The sequence below is a fragment of the Stigmatopora nigra genome, chromosome 7 (genome assembly GCF_051989575.1).
Source record: "Stigmatopora nigra isolate UIUO_SnigA chromosome 7, RoL_Snig_1.1, whole genome shotgun sequence".
Classification (NCBI taxonomy): domain Eukaryota; kingdom Metazoa; phylum Chordata; class Actinopteri; order Syngnathiformes; family Syngnathidae; genus Stigmatopora; species Stigmatopora nigra.
The window spans coordinates 10277734-10302747 of NC_135514.1; the positions used below are offsets into that span (position 1 = coordinate 10277734).

At 38.6% G+C, this 25014-nt stretch overlaps 1 protein-coding gene across 5 annotated transcripts in view; it reads right to left on the reverse strand.

The window, feature by feature from the left end:
• grik5 (glutamate receptor, ionotropic, kainate 5) overlaps positions 1-25014 on the reverse strand; it is a 124139-nt gene that overhangs the window by 96361 nt on the left and 2764 nt on the right. For 3 of the 5 annotated variants that reach the window (XM_077720352.1, XM_077720348.1, XM_077720353.1), the window contains exons 1-2: positions 17551-17833; positions 9960-11227 (exon numbers count right to left, since the gene is read on the reverse strand). The gene's annotated coding sequence lies outside the window, so the exon portion shown is untranslated. The other 2 variants (XM_077720350.1, XM_077720349.1) reach the window with 2 other exon arrangements.

Below are 25014 nucleotides of genomic sequence, written 5' to 3' on the forward strand. Positions count from 1 at the left end.
TCCCAAAAATACTGAAAACTGCGAGCAATGCGAGGCAAAAACACAAAAGAGCGTGATGCAATTTGGCAGCAAAAATACATATCACACACTCACATACCAATTGGGAGAGAAGAATGAAGAAAAATAGGAGAAAAGAAGAAGCATATCAAGCTATTAGGTACTGCAATGGCAGCTGCTGTATGAGCCGGAGTGACTTATCTCAAATTAAATTGACTTAACACCATCTTATTTATTCAAGTATGACACAATAATTCTCAGGTGGCTGTTTTCATTACCATCCTGTGAGGACAAAGGTTTACGCTGGTGCGCTTTTATTGTCAATATCATAGCTGCAATAAAAGTCGGAAGTAATGTGTTAGAAGCTGTGCAATTACAGTATTGAGAATGGTATATTTAGTTAAAATATAGATAAGTCTGTAACTTTTATATGCAAAGCTTGAGCACTGACACAATAGCTTTTAGAAATGTACTTAAAAATGTCAAACCAGATACGGGTCAAAAATTTAATCCGATTTTTGTCTGTTCTTGGAGAGCGGTCCAAAACTGATCCAAGATCATCAAGTATAAAATGAACAAAAGAAGTCATAAAGTTATCCAATACGCACTAGTCAATTCAAAAGGCCTGTTTGTTTGTTTTTAAAGTTCTATGCAATCATATTTGTTCATAATAACAGACTTATGACCAATTTGTTCATGCAATAACAATAATACTGATATTTAATCAAAGGTAAGTTGTCAGACAATTATCAGTTATCATTTTAATGTATTTTCTTCCTTTTTTGTTAAAAAACATCATGTATCTTTAGACTAAAATTGAGATTTATATTTTTTTTACAGATAAAAACATATTTGTTGACTGTTTGGATCCTCATCGACAAAAACTAACCGAAGACTAAAACATTTTAAAATGGACAAAATACTACTAAGACTTAAAAGGACTTTTGTCCAGAATGAAAAGATTTGCCAAAATCGACACTGATCAGTAGGTTGGTTAGTTATCAGATAGTAGATGGGTAACTTAGTAAGTAGGTAATTATATCATTCAATTACATAACAATAACACAAGAGGTCTAAAATTATGGCCAAAGTGCTTCTACTTTCCTTTTTTTTATGTCTAAATGGGAGACCCATTTTGTTTGACATGTGAAATAAACCCATTATTTTGTCATACTCTGATAAAAATGTATAACAACTCTTTCACAGTCACATTATCAAAAATAGGTGACTTACCAAAGCCTTACTTAGTTGTTTAATTTCACACTTGATGAATGGGCAGACACTCCAAAAGCCTCATTTGTGTCAAAGCAATTCAAGTCAATTTACCATATCATCTTCCCCTTTTCTACTTTAAAATTTTCACTTTATTTGGAGCACTACTGAATTCAGAAAAGGCTTAATAATCCTCCTTCATGATCACTGCACGTAATGAAAGTCTATAAGCACGATTCAATGTTATAAATTTACTTAAAATAAAAAAAACTGATGGATTTTCCTCCATTTTTTACACTCCATGTTATCTTTATGATTGCCAAAACAGCAGCATGAATCCCTTTTTTTTTAACAAGCCATTTTGCAATAATACAAATATCAATACCGGCTGCAAACACTTCTGGACTAAACCGACACCTGAGGTAATATTTATGCGTTATCTCAGGGTTCCATGGAAAAACATTGAAAATAAATATTTCTCCATTTTTTTTCTGTATTGGTTAATACACCATCGAGTGGAAGCACTTTCATTTAATCTATTTTTGATGCTACGATACCAGTAAAAGTCATTGAGTGCCTCCATGAGCAAAGATGGTCATAACTCTGACCAGTGTTATTAAATTTAAGTTTCATTTCGCCTTGTTGAGTCATGATTTACTGTAATTTTCCCAAACGACACACGATTCCAGTCTATCCAAATCGAATCTATTTGCCTCCACTGAATCCCAATGGAGATAAATTGAGTCACAACCACACACACACACACACAAGCATGCATTCATGGTGTCATTAAAAAAAAACATTCTAATTTAAGCCATGATAAAATATACATCGTCAACTTAACTAGAGTATTGCATGAAGTACAAAATGATACTCAAGAGACGATTTATGTAACGTGTTTAAACATGAATACCGTAAATCCCTGTTCATAACATGGGTTGAATTTTAAAACCATTTGCATTGGACTAAAATCTATAATATGAAGAGGCCATTTTCTTTTTTTCCCAAAGTTGTCCAATTCTCAAGTTATAAATGGAAGAATGGCATTTAAAATCTGGCAGCAGCTGCGATATAGAGAGCGCTTATATGCACTATGCGTGGCTTTCAATTCCAAATCAATTTCAAAATGTCACGCAGTGCAAAGAGTGCGGTCATATCTGATCAAAGAGTCAGCTTTCCGGCTTCTCCTTCAATTGGAACATTGCCGTAGGGGCGTGAGGTTTGATCCCTGATTGCGTTATTACTTCCCCCTGCTGAGACGCCATTTTATAGCGCCATGCTTTGCATACTCTAGAACGCTGAGTGGATTCAAAAAGGTATGCTCTTTCACCTTGGTGAGCATGTCAGCCCTGTTTTTTTGCCAGTGAATGAAATAGATGGCGATCTAACCAGACGTGGTACGTATTCGAGTTCAGACTATGGGGTGGAAAGCACCAATTTTATGAAGATTGGATTCTATTCAAAGGCTTTAGATTGGTTCATATGGTAGTATGCATCCGTTTAAGGGTTAACATAGAGTAACAAAAAAATAGACATGTATTCAAATGTTATTTTTCTAACAAGACTGTATTAAAACCTTGATATTTTCTAAATTCTGCATCTTCTCCTTTTAACACAACATAGTCGTGATAGTGTATTCTATTATTAAATCATGACATGATCTACACATTTTAAAAAATGCAAAAATTGAGAAAAATTGATAGTATCTTTATCATACTTAGAAAGAGCAACTGTAAAATATTTGCTAAAATACTTTTAATTTAGCTGCAAAATCTCAAATCAACTCACAAACTCTGGATCAAAATTAAAAGTCGTAATCTATTATTAGTTTCTGATCATCATCTCAAAAATCAAATAAATCTGACCCGAATGTGACAGTTTTTTTAATAAGTGTAGGCCTTTTTTTCCCTCAACTATGGCAGAGTTGCCAGTACTATTCTTGTACCACATAGTGTTTTAATGCAAATAGCCATTCGCTGGTGGTCCGGCAAATTATCCAAGTCCTCCAACAACAAGCAAACAAGCCTCTGGACAATACCTTTCTCTGGCCTCATCGCATTCTCAGAGTTGACCTCAAATCACACTCTGGTCAGGATGCCTCAGACGTGTCTGGGAACGCAATGGCGTCAAACGAGGGCACCGTCAAGGTGTCGCGGGCATGGTGTTGAACGTAGACACACACAACGAGCCCGACATAACAATGCGCCCGAAGGCAAAAACGATCCCATCCGGCACAGGCCTCACGCATTGCTTTTATCTTCTTACCATTCGATCTTAATGAGTCCATTAACCGAACGGCCATTCGCCGGCCTTGGCTTTACGAGGGAGCAAACAGCTCAGCCGGGAGAATGTTTTAAAAAAAAAAAGTGTTCATTGAAGTCCTCCACAGCACCCTGGTCACTAAAACACATACACTAGCTTAATCTCCCCCCCAGTACCCTGAGGGGCTAAAAAGCAAGCAGGAGTGGACAAACAGCTAAGCAAATAGGGCTATATTTTGCGCTCCATTAGGCAAGGATGAGCCGAGCTTTAGTGCAAGCTGGTCAAGCACCTGAGGATTGAAGGGGGAAGCGAGGAAGCTCAAATATGCCGCTTGCCTCAGCTTGACAACTCCCAAAAGCCGCCTGGGTGATCTTTATGGAGATGGAGCCGAACTAAATGCACCCTGGGATGCGGACTAGAAAGTTGACGGATGTTGGGAGAAGCTGTCAGTGAGATTAAAATGCTAAAAATCATCGTAAAGAGCTTCAACTAACTAACCGTGAATTGGATTGGATTGGATAACTTTATTCATACAGTATTTGGGAAATTTGGTTGTCACAGTAGCAAGAGGGTGAGGATGCAGAAATAGGAAAGGCATTTTTAGACGTAAATAGATAGGTAATAAGCTAATAAATAAATACATGAATAAATATATAAATAAATTACTGTGTATTTATATGTACATGCATGCAGGCATGCATACGGTAGGTCCTAACACACAGCCATTTTCTTGTTAAAGGGCCTGAAAGCTGATAGGAGGAAAAATCTGCGGAAACGCTCCTCCCTGCAATGAGGGTGCACCAGTCTATTGCTGAAAGAGCTTTGAAGGGACTCCACAGAATCATGAAGCAATCGTATCATCTCATACGCAAGGAAAGGATTCGCCAAGCACTTTTAGTAGTACTGGGCCATATGAACTTTTATATATATCTTGCTAAAACAATAGTTAACGTAGATAGACCATCCATAGAGGGCCAAAGAAGTATACCTTTACAAAATGGAAGATAATTGGTTGTTTGATTTCACACTTGGACGTAAACAATAAAAAAGCATCATTCTTTCAAGGCATGCCCTTTCTTTCCCAATCGACTTCTGCCTCTGTTGTTACATTTTACTATTAACCTCACAAATGTATCTCTTCCATTTTACCAAACCACTCATCTTCAGCTCAGCCAGCAAACATGTTTTCTCCTGCTGGGGTGTGGGGGTGACTACAAGACCCTTCACCTTTCAATGAAGGGGGCTCGAGCAGGGGACCGACCCTCAATATTAGCTCCACGAGATTCCACAGGCTTTATTCTGCAGATTGTTCTTTTCACCCTCACTTCTCCCGACATGCCGGAGGAACATTTATCAAATACTGTACATTTCCGCTTTTCACTAGACAGCAAGGTCAAAGCATTTGTGAAGCATACTAGACTGTAAGATGGATGCGGTGCCATTTTCATACAGAAAACATACACACAAACGCACACACACGTGCAGCAACCACTTACTAGGTAAGACAACATACCAGGACAATACTTTTTCAAACCCAGGTTCCTCCTCGAGAGCAATGTTGTAAATTGGAAAAAAAATGCGCAAATCACTCTCTATTCATCATCATTTTATACAGCACCTGAAATATAAATGAGAACTACTTCAGAAGTGCAGCTGCTGCATAAATCAACAAAAAAGCTCATATCATCTATATCAAGGGTAGGGAACGTATGGCTCGGGAGCCATATGTGGCTCTATTGATGGGTGTATATGGCTCTCCGCCTTTTTAAAATCATATTTTTTCTTCATTAGGCTCTTCTGCATGTATCCTCTCATTGATACTCATTGATAAACAACAGCTAATTAATGTTTTCAAAAGAATTCAGAATTTTTCTTACTTTCAAAGTGGTGAAATGAATAATAAATGCTTACATTTTGATGTATTTTTACTTTTAAATTATGGGTATGGCTCTCAAGGAATAATGTTTGAAAATATGAATTGTTTATGGCTCTCTTCATCAAAAAAAGTTCCCGACACCTGATTTATATCAATGTTTGTTGCTAGGCAGGATTCAAAACCTGTGTAGATGAATGAACACATTTATTATTACTTACTAATGCTTACAGACAAAGTAACAGTGTTAAAGAGACACAGACTATCTAGTTTATGAGATTTGTTTGCCAGACAGTTGCATAAAATATCAAAAAAATGAAGCTTAAACAAAGAAAATAATACGTTATTTTGTGACCCGCAAAAACTCAAAAACACAGGTGGCTGTTACTGAGATCATGAGGAAGGACGTAAAAATCCACAATACTCGTATTTGAATGGCTAAATTTGTATCTGCATCGATAAAATGTCTGGCCGCTTTTATTTACACTTTTTCCAATATTTCACATCAGAGGAATGACATTTTGTGAGGGAGTTTCATCATAAAGATGTTAGTTGTCCCTTTTAAATCAGACCTGACAAAACCAAGGATGGAGGAGAAAAATGGCCAGGCATTAATTTTTACAATTCCATCACTATTTTATAATAAATATAATATATGCCACTTGATGATAGGCATACTTTACAGTGATAAATCTTTGCTGGCTCAAAGTGAAATATGAAAAAGAATTTGAGTAGGATTTCTGAGTGTGGGAATAACTTGTATTAATACTCTTTGCCATTTAAAAATGGTATTACAAATTCAATTGATAGAATATTTGATTCCCACTTATTCTAATGTATTTAGTGTCTATTACTTTTAATCAAATTGCAATTGTGAGGTTCTGTTGAATGAATCCATTAAAAAAATGGCTAATGTTAAAGAGAAGGCGCAATGTGTTTAATGTTTTTTTTTAAACAATAGCATCAGAAAGGCTGACTCAGCAAAACTACAAAACTAAGTCTTGAAGCATTATGTTCGTCAATCCGTGCAAAAGAAATTGATGGAGACAGGGACAGGATTAGATAAAAGGAGGAGTGAGCGACCAAGAACATCTAATGAAAACATCAATCGTGTAAGACAAGCCCTCTCGTTCCTCCTACAACGTCCATCGGTAATGCTGCCACACGGTTAAAAGCTACGGCATTCAATAGTACACGAGTCGTACACAACAACTTGTGATTATGTTTAGAAAGTGCACCTCTTAAAAGCCACTTGAGCCTAATGATGAACTATAACTAAAATAGTTTGTGGTAAACATGCTGAATGGTAAAAAAATGAGTGCTTTGTGCAAATAATATCCCCCAAGTATGATAAAGGAGGTAAAAACAAAAATGAAAATTAAGACAGCACAGAGAAAGAGTGGTTGGCACATTGGGGTCATAGTTTCGGGGGCCTGGCTTCGATCCCAGGTTTGTATGTTGTACCTGGGCTTTCGTGGATTTTTACCGGGTACTCCGTTGTCTTCCCACATGCCACAAACATGCATGGTTGAAAAGCTCTAAATTGACCCTCAGTGTGAATGGTTGTCCTTTGCCCAGCTATTGGGTAACTGATAAGCAATACTGAAGATGACCAAATGAAAAAAAATGAAAATAATTATTGCTGAATACAATTAAACAAATTTTAACATCCCCTCAATTGAATTTGCAAGGAGAGTTAATGGACACACCATTAAACATGACTACTAAAGAGATCTAAAGCAATGGTTATTTTTAGCTTTTTTTAATATATTTTAGATTTTACTAAATAATTTTTCAAATAAAAACGCAGAAAAAAATGGATTAAAAAAGGACAATTATTGATTTAAAAGGGAAAAATCAGAACATTTAATATACATCTATACTCTTCATTTTAATATGATCCTAAAACAAAAGTCGGCACTCATGATTTACTTTCCCGGGCCACACAAAATGATGCGACGGCCCAAATTTGGCCCCCGGCCCGCCACTTTGACACAAGTGATTTAGAACATGATTCATCATTTTATCTCGCCAAACCGAACTCCACCACAATACATAAAATGGTCATAAAGTCGGCAAATACATAACATACACAACACATCCATGCTTTTTTTAAATTCCCAGTAACCACTTGACACCATCTCTTCTCACCACTTGATTTCTCAACCACACTAGCAAGCCAATGGTGCCTTTTAACACCAAAAAAAAAAAAAAAAACACAGGCTGCCCTTTGCATCCCTTTATACCACAACAAATCTGGGGGTGTAGCGGTAGCACAGTGTTATCAATGTGCAGCTGCAGCAATCGTATTATTTGGTAATCTCACTTGTGAAGGGCTGACCATCGTTGTGAACAAAGCGAGGCCTTTCTAAAGCCATCGCAGTGATCCCATGGATGGAAGGTCTTTCGCTGCTCTAGGGCCTCTCTAATACAGTACACAACACACACTGCATCTTTTTTTTTTCTCCTTCTCCCTCCCAACCTTTCCGCCACTGTGACGCTCTGAGCCGAAAGCCGGCGTAATGGCGTTATTCGCAGCTCATTGGTCTGGTTGACGGGACTATCTTGATTGAGCGTCTCCCGGGTATGGTGGTAGGGGGAGAGGGAAGGAATGGGGGGGGGGGGGGGGTTATGCGACTGTGACAGTGTATAAAGATGTGCATGTGTCTCAAGAGATAGATTTGGCAACGTAATGTTACGGGAGGCTCACATCAGATTCGACCGGAGACGAAGGGAGGTGGAAACGACGATACGCGGAGCTCTTGGGCGTGAAATGGAGGCGGCAAAGTACGAGTCGGGAAATAGGGAATCGTTCTCATTAGCTGGTTTATCCTCCATTCTTGTGACAGAAGCACCAAAGGAAAAAAAATGCTCCGAGAAGCAAAAAAAAAAAATGTCATTAATTAGTGTATATTAACCTGAAGACCAATAAGAAGGCTAAAAGGTTAATTCTTGTGGCCAATAAGCAGAAAGAAAACAGATGGTTGAAAATTCATTGCGTTTATAGAAGGAGGCGCTTTTGTTTTATGGTTCTTTTTAAGTTTACGGTTCTAATAAATAATGATGGCGTATGGGAAGAATACAAAGTAAAGTTTATGACATCACGCACCCCCCAAAAAAACGAATAAATATTCCTTTTATTTGATACTAGTTAAAAGTGTACATCATTTTGATCATGTACTTTTTATGCCAATCACATTAAAATAAACAAAAGATCTACACAGGTTTTCTCATAGTTTTTTCTTTACATATTCAATCAATTAAAACTCAATTAGAAATGAAATGCGGGAAAATCCAAAATAAACTATCATAACCAACTATTGCACCAATATCACATCTGTACTCAAGCTGCCAGTAACCAATACTACAACTTTAATACCACTTAATCTTGATGTACGAACTGTACCTCTGGGTAGGACTCCTTTCCGTTATTTAAACATAAAACAAATAACAGTCCTTCAAGTCCACTGCACATGAGTTTCCCTTTAAGGGGTAGGTGATAGAGGCAAGAATGAAACTTGTCAAATAAGTCCAAGTCTCACGAATACTCTTAATCATGTTATGCAGAGTGTTTAAATGGTGAGTTAGATTCTGTTTTGCAATGAGCAGCCAAATTTAGCTGACGGTAGTCTGAAGCTTAAGCCAGCTGTTTTGGCTCCAGAATCCAATCCATGCCAATGATCTTTTTTTTTCTTTTTAAATCGTGTGGCTTGAATAAATAGGACTCGTCAATTTGGGAGCCCAGAGTTCCTTACCATGGGGACTGGTATTTAGGTCTCTCCAAAAAATATCCCGAATGTTCTTCTACAGTAAGTTTACTCTAACAGAAAGCTATGAACTAGTGACTTTTGGATTTGTATTTTGATTATCATAAAGCTGTCAAGCTTAACGAAGTAACCAATGTTAGACACCCTCTATCTGGTCTTAGACTGCCATACACGATAAAAAAATATGATAAAAAAAAGGCCAAAATAAGTACATCGTAGTACACTTACCTTTTCCACCTGTTAGTTTAGGGAACTATCAGACTTTGACACTTATTAATCACAAAGAGATAGACAGGGAAATCTCAATAAGTGAATATGTCACGTACCAACTATGCAATCTCTCTCTCCGTTTTTTCTAGACTAATTTTTTTTCCTTAAAGCAAAGTTTTCGAAAGATCTGAGCCGCAGTCCATTAATATTGATGAAAGAACAGTACCTTATGTGTCACACCATAATTCCATCCATTATACCTCTTTTTATCCTACCGGGTTCTCCTCTCTTCAGTAAAAGGTAGTTGCAAGGCTACTTACAACACAGTAGCATATATATTCAACCATGTATTTATAGAACTACTTCACTTTACTTCTCTCTTTCCCCTCAAACCCTTTTTCTGCCCAAACCCAAATGCATTTTCTGGATAAACAAACAATAGAGGTGACTTAAACATGTTGGGTCCCCAATGACAACCCGAATACCAAATACACACACACACGTCTATTCGCACATTTTTAGTACACAAATACACGCTAACATTGCCCGCAGCCCTGGAAAGCAAAGGCAGCTGCCAAAAAAAACAACACGAGAGCAGAAATAACACAGACAAAGGGAATCAGAAGGTTGTTACTTACAGAAGGAATGAAGATGGTAATCAGGAGCGCTGCAGCAGGAGAAAAAGGGGGGAGATCTGGCACCGAGATCTGACAACCCACAGACTTTGGATCACTTCAGCCAAGAGGCTCGGCCTTGGGGATAGCCAGAGGAGGTGGGGGGGCCGCACGATGTGTCACTTATTAGCTGCTGCTGTTGGGCAGGTGGTAGAAGACTCTGCTTAGGACACGGTGAAGGTATCTGGGGGATTTCCGTGTTTATTGTGCGATGGAAACAAAAATAATCCCTTCGGCGCCGATCGATAGCCGGGTCTGTTTTTCTTTCGCTCGGGTCGTGACACTAAGGAGAGCGGGGGCTTCTTCGGTGAGAAAAGCAATCACCTCTATGGCTGACTGAGGGGGGGTGCACAAAAGTGTAAATGGCAAGCAGACGAAGAGGAGGGTTTGGCACACCTGCTCTCTCTTCCTTCTTGCTTTCCACCTGTTCTATTAACGCGGGTAGGCCTGCTGCAAAAACAACAGGGCCGCCGTCGCCTCAACCCTCCCCTCCTTGCTGTCCTTTTTTTTTTCCCCGCTGTCTTCTCTTCCCTCTCACACGCTCGGAATGACAATGAGTCGCATGCCTCGCCTGTCTGTCCGTCCGTCTTCCCGCGTTTGCCTGTTTACCCAGTCATTTTCCCGCTGGCAGGTTTCTAAACCGCACCCTTTTCAACACGATCCATTGCACTTCCAAACAAGTGTTTGTTTTTTGGGTGTTTTTTTTTTTTTTACCGGCTTTGGTAATTCTCTTTTTTTTTTTATTCTGCTCGTTATCTATGGCGGACAGTCTACTCCATCACAGAGAAAAAGAATTGCACTGTGCTTTATCTCGCCAAAGTAAAAAGAAACTACAGGGTAGTCAAAAAAAAGGAGGAAGGAAGAAAAAAAGTGGGATGAAATTGTTCCTTAAAATGAGCTTTTCTTTTGCCTTGACATGCGAATCGGGGTTCGTTTGGAGGATTTTCAATTACTCGATGTGGAAGAAAGGGTCCGCGGGCAATTGTTGCAATCTCAACAGGATATCCGGGGGATGGTTCCGGACATGTCCGAAGGCTCCGTCGCCTCGCTGGGGCATCACTGCGGCTTATTTGCTCTGTGATGATCCCTGACAAGTCAAATTATCTGCTCAACGGGTCGATGGTTTCGGCCGGATGACGGAGTCCTCCGAGGGGCCTTCCTGATGGTACTAGTTTAGAGAGCCGTCGCCTGGGGGTGACCACAACAGTTGCCCTCCATGTACACCTTCACACCTACAGGAAAAAGACAGAGAAGTATATTAAAGGTTAGGACACTTATTCAGATTTTTGTCACCTGTTTGTAAGACAAAAAGTGGTCTTTGGAAGGTTGTTTGTGGCCTCCATGGCGATAGACGAGAATTTATGACTATTTTTATACATTGAAAATGATGACTTCATTGGCTATAAACTGGTGTAGCAGGATTTTGAATGAGGTGCATGACTTGAAGGTGACTTTATGAGAAATTTTAATTTTGTTTTCCTTCACAGGTTGTCATCTACATTATGGAAAAATCCCATAGTATTTCAGAACAAGGATTTTACCGTATTTTCAGATTAACCATAAACAATGCTATTAGAACAGAATAAAAGAGTACTTCTGGGTTGGATAGTAACCAATGTAGTACATTTATGGAAAAAGAGCTTTAAAAAAAGAAAAAGAATTGTTGGACACTTTTGAGACGCTTTCAACATATTAAGTGTATTAGCTGCCTGAGTCAATATTCCACACAGTGGAGTATTGACTTTAATTTTCCATGAATCATTAAAATGAGTTTCACAAGTCCTTTGAACAAACAGACAGTGGTACCATTGAATTATTTCTTCCTGGAAAAGATGGTCGATGGTGCAAAAGACATGCTTATTTACTTAAAACATGATAATGATGTCATTGATGAACTCATCTTGCCCTGACTTAATATATTACAGTCTACCACGTTAAAATCAGTTGGTTGGTTGTTCTGTGCAGTGATTGGTGGAAAGCATCATGGTGTTGTCGTAGAAATTATAAATGGATTAAATGAACTGGATTAAAGGCCCTGAATATTCAGTTTTTTATTAATCTAAAAAAAATGTTTATTTTAGCTTTTTTTAAATATATTTTTAGATTTTATGTAATGATTTTTGAACTAAAAACACACAAAAATGATTTAAAATTACAATTATTGGTGTAAAAGGGGGAAAATCAGGAAGTTTAATATACATCTATACTCTTCATTGGAATTTGATCCTAAAACAGAAAGTCGACACATCATTTAGTTTCTCGGGCCACACAAAATGATACGGCGGGCCAAATTTGGCCCGCGGACCTCCACTTTGACACCGTGCTGTAAACTCTGATTTTATCAATTCCTCTCAGAAGTGGGAGTGCCTAGGTTGGATGGGAGTAGAAATGAGACAATGAAAAATAGATGTTTTGGAAACAAAAGTCAGAGAGATTGGACCTGGATGATGTGTCCAGACGAGAGAGAGATAGGGACTGTATCAGTAGAAGGATGTTGAAAGTGGCCCTCAAGGACCATATTGCCCACCCCTGACCTAGGAGAAGGTCTGTGAATGTAATCAGGTAGCGAGGACATGAAAATGGCTGCATTGGATGATGCAAAAGACAGAGTTAAGTAGGAAGATGCCAAAGTGTAGTACTGGATTTATTCCTACCAAACTATGAATTTTGTCACATACACAAAAAAATGTAGGCTTGAAAAAAAAATGGGGGAATATGTCATCCAACTTGAGAATTTCTTAGCCACATTGAGCAAACAAATTGAAGGAGTAATGGTGGTCTGGGATATTTTATATTCCATGCTCCTCCACAAGTGTGTTTCTGTTTACAACTGCCTTTATTGGCCCTAAACTTTTAACATTGTTTAGAGTGTACAAGTGGTCACTGGTGCTTGCTGCCCTCCATTTTCATGTCCACCTTCACATCTAGGATGGATGGACACTTGTACAAAAGGTCAGCACGGCGACATTTTGTGTCACTCTGCTTTATCATGTGTGTCAGTCAACCTGTCTGACGTGGCCTTGTTAACCCAACCTTCACCCCCATGACACCTCTTCTTCCTTAAATCCTTTCTTGATTAAACTAAAACTACATTTGACAGTATTTCCATCCAACTCCAACATCCCCATTTACTAGCTTTTGAAAACTATCACCTAACCTGTCCACGAACTTGATTTTTTTCTGACAAAAACTTGTTGCAAATTAACGCTTCTTTCAAAAAATGCCAAATGGTCGTTGATATATTTGACAAGTCCAATTGTGTGTGAATATAAAATGCCTCTAAGTACCTTGATTAAATCCATTTACGTGGCTGTTATTTTATTATTTTGTCCCGCTTTGTACTGTCAAAAATCATGTGGCCGTTTTATCAGGTTGCCAAAGCATATTTTCACAGTGGGAAGCTGACAGGTATGCAAGTCGCTGACAGATGGTGAGCCGAGACAGCCTTGGCTGATGTAACAATATTTTTTCCAACCCAGGGTTTATTCATTTGAGCTTTTAGAGCTAAAATTAGCCAGTCGATGTCAAAAATCTCAGTCCCCCCAACCCTCCCACCCAAGCAGGTTCCCTCCGCTCCTGTTACTATGCAACAGTTTGTACTTGTTGAATGTCCGCGAGCAATCCTGAGGCACAAGCAAGTGTTGTAACCCCAGAAGAAATCCACACGGTACAAGTAGAAAAGGAGCTATTGTCCATTTAAAATGGAGTAGAGACCATTCGGATATACGTACTCTCATCAATCGTGTTGTGTAGAGGTATACTACATGACCCTGCACTGTTATATTCTCATTGGAACATTGACAAAAATAGGACGACCATCATGAGCAGCCTGAAGGCCATTTTTTGTCCTGAAAAAGCTCAAAATTGTGAAAGCAGTCTATGTGGTGAAAGAGATCTCATTTTCTGAACCGATTTATCCATACTAGGGTCACTGGAGCTGACTTCAGGGCAGAGGGTTCACATTCATGCCTAAGGGCCTACCATTAATGTGTTTGGAATGGGAGTGGAAACCGGAGTAGCCGGAGAAAAAAAACACGCAGGTGGACCAACCTGGATTTGAACCCAGGTCTACCATTGTGAGGGCGACGCTCTATCCACTCTTCCGCCGAGCCACCCCTTAAAGAGATATGCCTTTTATTTGTATTTCTTTAATAAATGGAATCTTCAATTGGCTTCCAAAATGAATACACCGGTTGTGTTTTTAGTTAAATTGCCTATGATTGGAAGGAGAAAATGAAAAAAACATCATATCGTATATAGGTGTGCACATTTTTATATTACTATTTATTTAAAGATTTATAAAGAACTTAAACAGTCGTGTATGAGAAAACCTAAAAAGTATGCACATTTTAACGTCACGTTTGAAGCCCCAATAGCGACATCTTATGGTCAACAAGTGAACAAATCCATCCCAGCCTTCTGCGATTGCACGTAATTGCATTGTATTTTGCATTGTATTCTGCATTGAATTCTGCATTGAATTCTGCATTGAATTCTGCATTGAATTTTGCATTGTATTTTATTTGGCATTGTATTTTGCATTGTATATTGCATTTTATATTTTAACTGTATTTTTATATGGTTAAATTAAGCTTATAATGACACAAGTGATCATTTAAAGTCTTATCGCCCTAACAATTTTTTTCCTTCATTTTTTTAAAAACATGGGTGGGCCACAGGTGAGCTTTACTAGGCTTTGCAGGTTTTCTGAGGGAAACCCAGGGCATTTTATTTCAAAGTGACACCAGGTGGAATGAAAATATAGCCTTTTACAGAGTCATGTCTTTCTCAAAGGGAAGCAATTTCACAAAAGATGACAAGATCATTTTTGTTGAGCCTTGAAACACCCTGACCTTGATTTTTGAGTCATTGCCCAGAGAAAGTTGCGATGCTTTAGAATTAAAACATGATGTCAATACTCAACTATACATGCTTATGAATATATAACATAGCAGAGAAAGAAAGAAGAAGGGGTGACCAATCTTTGTATTCTAAAGAACCATTCATGATCTCAACTGTTATTCAAAGAAACAAAAAAAAGAATCCTTCTTATGAATTGTTGAATTGATGATGACACCAAGCCCGGCGGCCATTGGAGAAGTTGAGACTCGTGTTTTCACTCAAATAAAATCCTTTTGCAGTAACTACAGATTAAAATTAACTTTCCAAAAGGTACTCCTCCAAAACATGATAAGGTTATTTATTCTTAAAGTGGCATTTGAAGAGTGGATTTAAAGATTAACTATAATTTCCATGGATAATTAAGGAATTTGTGACTAGAAAAAGAAAAAAAATCTCATTTTAGGAGATCGATGTGAGTTTTCAGCATAGCTTCTGCTGCTACTATTAACATGGAATTTTGTCAGTGTGAAAAAAAACGGACGTGGGCACGAATTGTAGTACAGAAGGTAAGCGTTGGGGGGAAGAAAAAAAAAAGCCAAACGTGTGTGTACTCAGTGTGTTTCTATGTGCATGAATGTGTGTGTGTGTCGCAGCTGTCACGCCCGAGGCGACGAGACACGTTAATCTTTCCAATCCCACATGCCGAGGATGAACACACACCTTTGCCATTTTTGCAGCATCTCTTACTCTATGAGATTCAGCTGCAAAATGCCAATGATGGACACACACACACACACACACAGAGACTTTGAAATAGCAGTACTGTGACATCATCATAGATGAAAGCTCGATCATCTATTCATTCACTTGCAACATCAACGTCTACTTTTTGAAATGCGCGTCCAAAGAAGGAGAAAAGAGGAGAATGGCACTTGGAAAGAAAAGAGGCAAGTAGGGTTGATGGAGAGGTGGGTAGAGAAGGGGGGGGGGGGGGGGGGTCAGGGTTGGGAATGGGAGGTTAGAGCATTGCATTTCAAGCGGAACATGTCTTGCCCATCCCTCAAGGTGGGTTTCCAGGAGGACAGAAAAAAGGTGGAGACGTAAGGAGAGATGGAAGGTTGTTACATGGCTAGAGTAGGTCAAAAAATATATAAGATATGAACACTGAAAAGAGGGAAGGTGGCAATATGAGTGCGATTAGGAGGAAGAGAATAGTATTCATTTTTAGAATTGATATAGTAGGTATTAAAGTTGTTCATTTTGACAGGAAAAAAAATCCAATTTTCTATTCTGCTTTTTTTTTTGAAGAATGTGATCTTAACAGTTATTGTAATATTGAACTTTGGAAAGTCCTATCATTTAAATTAGGAGTACAAATGTCATTTAGCCAAGAATGATACACTTAGCGAGGGAGAAATAAGAGAGGTTAAACTTGTTTTAGTTCTGGTGTTATATTTTTAAAAAGGAGAGCAATTTTGAATGTTTGCAATTTAGCAAGAAACTGAGTTTACTAAATTAGTTTAATGTGAGTCATTTTTTTCTTCTATGACACTTCATTTGTGCTAAAGTTTGCAAGAAAAGAAAAACAACAACAACAACAAAATCAAGAAAGCTAACAGCAAACCACAACTATTCCATTGACTCGAAAAGAAATATTAGTAACAAAAAAATACTTCCTAGATTACAACATTTCTAAGTAACCCCAATCTAAAGTTTTCCCTTACATTAAGAAACACCAATTCACTGCACATTATGATAAACAAATCTAATAGCAGCCCAAATTTGGCCCCCGGGCCTTATGTTTGTTGGTTGGTTAGATGTGCAGCAAAACCTACATTTTAAGTGTAAAAATCAGCATTTAAGAAGTTTGCTTTCCAAAATTCGGATCTCCATTCAAAGCAATTTTAAGTAAATGTCCTTTAAACTAACATCAATTGCAAAGAAATCCTTATGTTTCAGTCCAAATTGGACATCTAGCGCTGTCCATGGTAGCCAATGAGCTAATTGCGTGGCACCCTCCACGAGCATAAATGGGTAGATGCATGAAGATGGACACGTAAATGGTTACACCAGGAAAGGACTTGAAGATCAAGGCATCAAAAAAACATGAGGACGCACGGATGGAGGAGATTACATGGGCGCTGAAACGAGGGCATGACTAGACTGACATATGGACGGATGCGCATGAGGATGTGGGTGGGTTGGTTATCGCTTTGGTTTTGTAGAAAAGCACCTGAACACTAAAAAAAGAGGACTTTGGGACATTTCAGATGAAAAAACAGGACTGAAAATTCAAAACAGGACTGAAAAAGACGAGTCCAAATAAGCATGAGGTGGAGGCAAACAGGTGGGGGGGTGAAGCAGAAGCCAAAACACCGGTTGATGCTGGACTAGGGGGGGGGGGGAGGTTGGGGGTGGTGGTCTCCGGACAGACTGAAGAGGAGAATGAGGAGTCAGAAGAGAGAAGGACGGACACTCACTCACCCATCAGAGGGGGGCTCTCCACTTCCTCGCACAATCCCCGCTCTGTGATCCCATCCCGGGGAAAAAGGCGCAGTGAGATGGTGGAGCCCCCCGTTCTCGGAATACCAATGCGCCGCGCACCCAACCAACACACACACACACACACACACACACACACACATATACAAATCAAGTCCGGGGCTACGTGAAGCACTACACGGCAAGACACTGGAAAGACATCCACACTCACAAGGTTCTCCTCGGTCAACTCCGCCGGTTGGAGGACCGACCGGGTGCTATTTTCCCAGCTCACTGCGGCTCTCTCCTTCTCTCTCTCTCTCTTCCTCTCTAAAGGGGGGATGCAGATGCTCGCTCTCTCGTCCCGTGTGTCTCTCGACGTTCAGCGTACATCCATGTGTTGCTCCGTCCGTGGCGGCGTCCCCAAATCCATCCGTACTAGTACATCCACCCGGACTTTTTTCCTTTCCGATTCAACTGCATCCACTTTGCCTCCTCCACTCTCTTGCTCAATAGTGCACCCACATCTCTCTCTCTCTCTGTCTCTCTCTTCTCTCTCTCTCTCTCCAATCTCATCATCTCTCTTTCCAAACCCCCACACCCCCCTACCCCTCCCTTTCTCCTTCTAAGGTTATTTCCCCTCAAAGATGAACATCAACTGCTCTCTGTCAGTTTGTGTCAACAGCACACACACACCCAAAAATGGTCAAAAGAAGCTAAAAGACACAATTGTGGACAAATGGACGCGCGAGACACACAGGGTAAACTACCCTGACAGTGTTTGACATGCTCAAGCGTGCTAAACGCCATCACACCTCTCTGACTCACGCACACATACACACGCACACACATTTTACTTCTTTTTTTCCCCAAAAAGGCACATGTACGGATTTTGGCCAATGCGCACTTGAATTTGGAAGGATTTCAAATGGAAACAGTATGCAGATATTGGATTTTTTTTTTTGAATCAAGCCTTTTGCTTTTGTTTCTTTAACGAAGGGAATCGGTATAAAAGATTAAGTTTTGAAAATATATATATGTTTTTAGATTAACTTATGGGTCGCAAGAAATGCCCATTCCATCTTGACTGGGAAGGCTGACAGCCATTTAGCAAAAACACCATCAATTAATATCAGTTGTTCTAGTTAAATTATATTTGATCAAGTTAAGGGCTATATGCAAAAAAATAATACAAAGAAATTAGAATTTTGCAAAATATTAATGATTAGACGGGAAAAAAACATTGCATAAAAAGATAAAACATAAAACAAGTTTAATTTTTGTTTATTTATGGGAAAACTAAATACAACAATTCTAAATATTGGAACTGGTTAAGTGACTAGCTCCTCCTAGTGTTGAAGTTGAAAAGTGCAATGGAATGTAGGATGAACTCCAGCAACTTGCGTGGAGCCATATTCAAATTATATTTTCATAATTTGCTGCGAGCTAATGCATATCAGTCTTTAAAAAACATAAACGGAAAATATTCTAATATAAAATTGATTTTCAGCTCTCAAAACAAACATCTGTATTATTGCGGAATTCTTTTAATTAGTCAAACAAATGCTCTGTTTTGATTGATTTTTAGTCTATTTTTGCTGACTATGTATAAAAGAAAAGATCATTGGTAAATCCATAGTTTTGAAATATGAAAGTGGATGGTGACTTACTATTGTAAGTCTTGTGTTTCAATCAATATTGGATTAAAAAAAAATGAAATGTAATGATAGTTTATTCTTTTAATGAAAAATGGTAAATGGAAAAATCCTTTGTAGAAAATTGCTCTGGTTAATTCTGTGCGGGGAAATTAAGGAGTAATGCGCCGAGTAATGTTCATCGTTAATTGTCTTTTAATTAAGTTTTACATTTATTCAACATCCTTTAAGCAAGTTCATCGCTGGGGGGTGTTGTACACACTTGTCTCTTATTTATTTATTTTTTTAACATCCACCAGATTTAAAAGTACACTTGAAATAGTAAAAAAAAAAGCAGTTTGGTTGTTATCCCATGTCAGTACTTTGAATACAGCAATTACTACAAAAACAAGAGTTTTCTCTTTGGTGGGTTGCTGTTAAAATCTATGCTTTTTAATCACAGTTAACTGTGACATGCTTTTAACTACAGGAACCAAATTAGTATAAAAATCCATTATAATGTGTATTATAATCACATTCAAGTATTTCTACAGTTAACTGCTATTGTGTCATAACCACATTAGTGCCCAAACATGGTCTCAGCCACGTATTTATTGATACCAATTTATCATTCATTCTTTTTCTGAACCATTTATCCTCACAAGGGTCACCAGAGGTACTGGAGCCTATCCCAGCTAACTACGAGTACCAGGCGGGGGACAACCTAAATCAAGGGTGTCAGATTCGGGTTGGTTCGCGGGCAATTTTAACGTCAACTTGATGTCAGGTGGACCGGACCATTTTAGATATAATATTCAGATTTTTTTTTTAATAAATGAATTAAAAGAACTGGATTAAAAGCCCCGAATATTCAGTTTTTTTATAGATCCAAAACAATGTTTATTTTAGCTCTTTTTATATATTTTTAGATTTTACAAAAGGATTTTTGGGCTAAAAACATAAAAATTATTAAAAAATTACAATTATTGATTTAAAAAGGGTGAAAATCAGAAAATGTAATATACATCTATACTCTTTCATCCTAAAACAGAAAGTCGGCACTCATGATTTACTTTCCCGGGCCACACAAAATGATGTGGCAGGCCAGATTTGGCCCCCAGGCCGCCACTTTGACACCTGTGCCCTAAATCGATGGTCAGCCAAGAGATATGACAACCAATCATACTTGGGGTCAATTTCGAGTGTTCAATCAGCCTCGACTACATGTTTTGGGGTCATCGGGGAGTACCCAGAGAAAACTCCCACAAGCCCGAAGAAAACATGCCAACTACAGACAGTGCAGACCGACCTGGGATCGAACCCTTGACCCCAGAACTGTGCTAACCAATTCCCACCTAGCAATAGCTCCATCCAGAAATATCAAGATGAACTTCTGCTAGTGGTAAACATCCCGACTTGACTAAAAGTCATCAAGCTCATCTGGAGTGAGGAGGCTGACACATGTGGGACTTCCTTGAAAAGAGGCGCCGCCGTCCTCCTCACTGTTTATCACGCTCGCTCACACGCGGCGCGACGGTGTTAGGCATGAGACGGCGAGCAGACAGCGGTCTCCAGAGAGGCCGCCTGCCGCCTCGCCAAGCGGCCGAGCTCAACTTGTATCACGCTAACGCTGTCGCATCGCTTCTAACGAGATGAGGACGCGGGCCGGGCTGACGCCGAGTGGCCTTTCAATATAGATCTTTCTCTTAAAGCCCCCCACCATCCATAATACACCCACCCACCCTCTGAGACGCTTTGCACGTCCTCCCTGGGTATTACTCAGTGCACCGTGTTGTATCATTGATTTTGTCACTTTGCGCTCAGGGTGGTTCTTTAATTGCTAGTGGCAACATGGTGTTACTTTACTGTAGCGTTTAAGAGATGAGCAACCATTTTACCATGAGAAAAATCGACCAATATAAGGAAATACATCTGAAATGATCACCTTGTTTAAAAAAAAACCAAAAAACAACTAATTAATGATGAAATTAAACATTTTGGATTGTTAATTCATCAATTTCATTGACTACTAAAAATTTTAAATTGTTGTTTTAGTAAGGAAATTTTAAAATCTAATTTATTTTTGAGAAAAATATTAAATATTAAAAGTATATGCAAACATCATCATTATAAAATCCATATAATTTCATAGTAATCCATAATTTTTAGTTCCTATGCACATTTGCATCAAGGAAATCCATCTGAAATAATCACCTTATTTAAAAAAAAAAACTAATTAATAATGAAATTAAACATTTTGGATTGTTAATTAATCAATTTCATTGTTGACCCCTCCTAAAAATTCTAAATTTTAAAATCTAATTTATTTTAGAGAAGAAAAACAGTAAATATTAAAAGTATATACAAACATCATCATTGCAAAATCCATATAATTTCATAGTAATCCATCATTTGTAGTTCCAATGCCCATTTCCATCTAAAATGCTAATCCCAGTGTAATATAATAGTAAATAAAAGTTGACTCATTGCCAAAATAATCAATAATCCACTATCATATATGGCAGCCATGATTTACATTTCTTGTCCTAGTCATAATTTACTGAACCGTGTTAAAGTTCTAACTTAAGAAAATAAATATGGTTCCACTGCGTACGAGCTAATAATTAGATTTGGCTGAATTTCTGGTGCAAGGAACTAGTGATGGTCCCACACCAGTTAAAGCTGTGTTTTAAAAAAAAATGAAAATCAGATTTATATGCAAAGTATCTCTAAGATAGATGACAAATGCCTGCATGCCTGCAAAGTAATTGTTAATAATTAAGTAAGCAGAGAGCAATAGGCTAATGTGGTCTGACCCATCTATCCGTTTTCCTCATTAAAATACCCGCTATCAAACTCGAGGTTTGAGGGCCAGATCTGGCCCACTGCATTATTTTCTATGGCCTGCAAAAGACAACTGGCTTCTAATTTCAAAAATAGGTATTATAGGGTAATATGGTGGCATGTTGGGTGTCAAATTTGCGGTGTACTCTGCAGACTATATCTGGAATAAATCCCAGCACCAATAAATGAAGCTAATAAAACACAAAGCTCCATTTATAAAAATGTCTCTCAAATGGAAATTTTCAAAAAAGGACAATTATCCTTAAAAGCTTATTTCAACCAATTGTAACTTCAATAAACATCGCAATACAAAAAAAAAACAATAGAAGTACTTCACACTTAAATGTTTCCGCATAAAAAGGAATACTGCATCCCCATGGAGCTGCACAGGTTCGAAAAAAAAAAGGAAACTATCAAAAGAAGGAACAACACTGAATCATTTCAACAGCTAGTTGTCTTTGCATGTCATCTGGCAATAAATATATCTCAAGATGTCTGCGTCCAGTGGGTGGACAGAGTCCAGGCCACCTATGACTCACTCATACTTGAACCGAAGTGACAGCGGCTTTGACACGCCAGAGGCTCCCTTAGGCTAAAACTCATTGTATGAATGCCAGATTATCGTTTATATACTGTTTTTTTTTCTTCTCTTTTTGTTTCCTTTCTGCGAATGCAATGTGAACGAAGCTGGTGAGGGCAAACGTGCATACGAATTGCATTTTTTAGGAAGTCAGATGGTGCTGTCTCTTCCATTTAATCAAACACACAAACACACACACACAGAATCCAGTCCTAGCTAATATACCTCTGGTCTAATTGACCCCTCGCTTGGTATGCAGATCTAGCAACTCCAACAGTAAGTCAGACATGAATAATTACAACTGTACTGGTGCAGTAAGGCAGTGGTGCTGGAAACTTTTCCTCCCAAGTATACTGTCAACATGATCAACATTAAGCCCTTTCCACAATTGTGCAGTTTGAGAGTTTAAACAATGATGCAATAGAGGAAAGATGAGGAATACGTGGACAGTGTTTTTTCTGTTGACAGAAGGGAAAAAAAATACATTTTCAAACGGCACACTCAAGATAAGTAGTGAGAGTTTCTGAGGTGAGCGTTTACTCAAATGCTAGTGGAAAAATGTACCCTTTTTTTATGAATAGATTAAAAGAACTGGATCAAAATCCCTGTATTTATAGCACTGTATGTATTCAGTTTGTTATAGATCTAAAACAATGATTATTTGAGCTTTTTTAATATTATTTTAGATTTTACGAAATGATTTTTGAACTAAAACACAGAAAAAATGATTAAAAAATTACAATTATTCATTTAAAACGGGTGAAAATCAGGAAATTTAATATACATCAATACTCTTCAATTTAATTTGATCCTAAAACAGAAAATCAGCACTCATGATTTACTTTCCCGGGCCTCACAAAATGATGCGGTAAGCCAGATTTGGCCCCCTGGCCGCCACTTTGACACATGTGACTTAGACCTATCTCATTTAGAAACTGAGAAGCATCTAGATTTGATAGACTGGTTAAAAAATAAATGTAAAAAAATCAAGCCTAGCCTATTTCACCTAGCAACATGAACTTTGGTAGGCATCTCTATCATGAAATAGATGCACATAAATATCAAAAAGCCATGCTTGCTTTGAAGCTTCCATTTACAATGACTTTACCCTCCCTCCAACTGACTTCCATCCCCTCATTTCTCAATTGGAGTACTTATGTCAGAACACACAAAAAATGAAGAACTCAAACTCCACAAGGTCAAAGCTTGGACCAAAAGTCACACACCCGAACAACAGTCGTTCCGGTCATAGTAACTCTGGAGGCGTGTCACGCATGCCAATCGGTGATAGTAAACTCTGGAGGCGTGTCACGCATAGCAAACCCAAAAACAGTGATATTATATTATGATAAAGAACACATTTACTCGCGTTCCACATCGACGTAATGGCCGCTGGCAGGCGGAGAACCCCCACCACCCCAATCCCCCACCCACCCCTACTGTGTCAAAATACAAATTCCACAGCATCGGTCTCTCTCTCATCTCCATCCCACAGCTCTTTGCTCCTAACAAATGCATGTGTTGAGCTTTTTACATAACACACACACACACACACTCACAACAAGCGGCATACTTCACTCAAGCATTAAACGTGTACACCGCCGGTCAGGTGACGCACTATTTGTTTTCTCCTTTCGGACCTCAGGTTGACTGCCAGGAGATGATGGGGCGGGGGGTTAGGTAAGGATGAAGGGAAAAGAGTGAAGGGAGAGATGGGGGGGGGGGGGGATTGACATTCAGGCCGAGCGGCATACTCTGTTGCCGGAATAATGATTAGCTCCTTGGTATTCTGCTCACATCTGCTTCACTATCAATGAGAGAGGGAGGAAGGAAGGAGGGAGGAGGGGGAGAAACAAGGTGAACCACGGAGCAGGGGATGAAAGGAGGGATGTAATGGAGGACAAAACAGAGGAGTGTATGACATAAGCGGCAGATGTACGAGCGCAGTGTGCTCCCTAATGCAAGAATTCAACAAAGCCAACAGTCCCACAGTAGCAAGAACGAGGCTCCGAGCCCATTTTTATTCATTTACACACTTGTGCTCAAACACACTCACACGAATTATATTGACTTAAAAAAGAGAAAGCTAACATTCTGACGGTTTTGCCAGGTTTCTGAAAGTCCAAGTCCAGAGAGCCCTTTCCAAGAACTCTCTAATGCCAATTAAAGATAACTACTGTGTGGTTATTGAGCTTTTTTTTTGACGTATAATTTGTGGGTCGGTAGTTCTGTGCATTAATAAAATGTGGATTTTACATTAATAAAGGATTTGGTACAGCTTTTTTGCAAGGTAAAACAATAATAATCTAACATTTAGATTTGTAGTCTTTAATGTTGTACATTTTATTTTTATATTGGAAGAGAAATAGAGGACTTGTCTAAGAAAAGTGTGAGTTTTTAAGTCATTCATTACCATTGATACGATTTATTTTAACTGCAGTGATATCATTTGGATTAATACATTGACAGGTGGGATTGGCTCCAGCACCCCCCGCGAGCCTAATGAGGATAAAGTGGTTCCGAAAATGAGATGAGATATCAAATAGAACCAATAAAATCCATCTAAACAGAAAACACCAATCAACATTTTGTTAAAAATAATATTTTTCACCCCAATTTTAGAACAACATTGTCAAAA